Below are 2,685 nucleotides of genomic sequence, written 5' to 3'. Positions count from 1 at the left end.
ACATTTGAATCCCACCTCCACCCTGTGTGTGCGGAGTTCGCCTGTTCTCCCCGTGCTTCGAGGGTTTCCTCCCCAGTCCAAAAACATGCGCTGTAGGCTGATTGGCATTTCCAAATCGTCCGTAGTGTGTGAATGTATGGGTGTGTAATCGGACCCTGTGATGGACTGGCAGCCCCTCGAGTGTCCCCCCCCCGCCTTGTTCCCCGAGATAGGCTCCCGGTTCCTCATGACCCTGTGTAGGATAAGCAGTACGGAAAACTCATGGATAGATGGATGATCGCCTGTATCCTATGAGGAACCATTCCTATCCTGATAAGCGTGGTCCCCACTGACAGATCACGAGGACTCACTGAATGCTTTAACCCTCTTACCCCGTATGGCCGAAAAACCGGCTTGCCCGTCTTTGATCTATTCCCGTAAGGACGATATACCGGCTTGGTCGTCTATGCCCAATCCCCATAAGGCCGATATAGAGGATTTACAGTGTAAACGTTATCCCCGTAAGGCCGGTGTACCGGCATTACTCTGCTATGATTCCTTACTTATTTAATTATTATTTTTTGACCCGGAAGGTTGATGACGTCATGACGTCACGACGTGATTACGTTATTACGCCGGCATTACGATGAAGCTGATCCAAGCGTGAATATTGGTGTAATAGTAGAACTAAAAATGCCAAAGCGAAAAGCTAATCGTGTTCCAGCTAAAGTTACACCTACGGTGAACACAGGTACATCTAAAACAGTGGGGAAAAAAAGAGAAAACATACAGTTACACAGGCGAGAGCGAGGATTCTAGATAGTGACAGCAGTGAAAGTTCAGGCGATGTTGAAACCGAACCCGAAACTGATAGAGACGCAAACGCTCCTGATTCAGACCCTGATCCGTCTTCATCTTCAGCATCAACCAGTGCGACTGACACTGCAGGGGTCTGGAGTCATAACCTGACCATCTCTGTGCATTCGTGAAAACACTACCTGCTGGTCTGATTATCACCAGAAACTTGACTTTTGGCGCTAAAATGCATTTATTTATTTATTATTTATAAAGGCATTGACCACGCTGATGCTCGTATGGTACTTCTAAATGAGTAGAAGGATTTTAGCGAGCATTTTTTCGTCATTTCTCTAGTTAAGAATTGTGCTCCAAGTTTAGTAAAAACACTGAACTGCTTCATTTTCAAAGTAATATCACACAAATACATTATTATAAGTTGTTTCAAGGCCTAAAAATGTTGAAATTAAAATGCTGATTTTGGCCCAGGAACTCAGGGTTGGCATGCTGTTTCTCTGGGGAATATAGGGTTATGGGACATAATACTGTGGGACCTTAGGGGTAAGAGGGTTAATACAGATAAACAGGATGTAAATCATATGCTCTGACCATCACAGTAAACAGATCTGAACTCTATTGTACATCTATTGGAGAAATGTTGGTTTATTTAGGGATTTGATTCAATCCTGTTAGACAGCAAGCTCCATCAAAATACCAACCGAGCGACTATCTTTTGGAAGAACAGTTCAGGTTCCGGTGACGTGTAGACTCTACGGCAAGGCACGCTGAAGCTGTTCCAGTGGACCGACACCTTACTAAGACACTTTATGTTGGGTTTTCAATTCAATTCTATTTGTATAGCGCTTTTAACAATGGACGTTGTCTCAAAGCAGCTTTACAGAAACATCTAAACACAGGATACGGATTTGAAGCGTGTGAATTTATCCCTATTGAGCGAGAAACCTTCAGAGGAACCAGACTCAGACGGGAACCCATCCTCATGTGGGTTTTCCCAGGTGACGTGTCTGCTTACAAACGCTTACAAGTGGAGCATGGAACACTGGGGCGTGAAACACTTCTCCAGTCAGATGCTGGTCTGATGTATTTTTTAGGATTATAGTGTGTAGTTTGAGAAGTTAAACTTGCACATAAACCACATATATTAATCTACTTAAATAAGTTTGGGCAGATCTCATTGAGAAATTGCACACAAGTTTCCTAAAGACGGTTTTATTTTGTCGAGTACAAAGAAAACACTTAATCTTTCTGCATGTCTTTTTATTTGTACCCCACTCACCCCCTTTTCCCCTTCCCATGGCTTAGTGACCTCCACAAAGAGGCTGAAATAGCTTTGGTTGCATCAGTGAACTGTAACGTACATTCAAAGATCTATAAAAGCAGATATTTTTTTTTATAAGGCACGGGTTCCACACAAACACACACGCAACAGACTGAAACAAAGTGAAATTTGGCTGTAACGACAAAAGTGCACTGAAAAGGGTAACATGTCTTCGTGTGACATGTCACTTTGACCCCTGATTATTGAAGGATGTGGTATGAATTGTCCACTGCTGATATCACACAAGCTTTACAAGCAAGAGAAAGTAAGTACAAAGCATACACGTCATTGTTTGCAGCACTAAAATATCGAGCATATAAAATAATACAATAGTAGCAATGCATATAGAGAAAAAAAAAACCAAACAAACCAACCACAAAGAAAATTTCCCTTCCGACAGCTACAGAGACAAAAGTACAAATAAAAGCACAGATCGAGAACTAAAATATGTTAGGGCACGAGTATAAAGTTTAACACAGATCCTTTAAAATATTTCAAATATTTCAAGACCGCTTTTTCACGGTCTTTGGTGTTTGAAATGATAGCGTTAATTTTTTGTTTGTTTTTTTAAA

The sequence above is a fragment of the Ictalurus furcatus genome, chromosome 8 (assembly GCF_023375685.1).
Source record: "Ictalurus furcatus strain D&B chromosome 8, Billie_1.0, whole genome shotgun sequence".
NCBI lineage: Eukaryota > Metazoa > Chordata > Actinopteri > Siluriformes > Ictaluridae > Ictalurus > Ictalurus furcatus.
Note: the sequence above shows the minus strand (reverse complement) of the source record.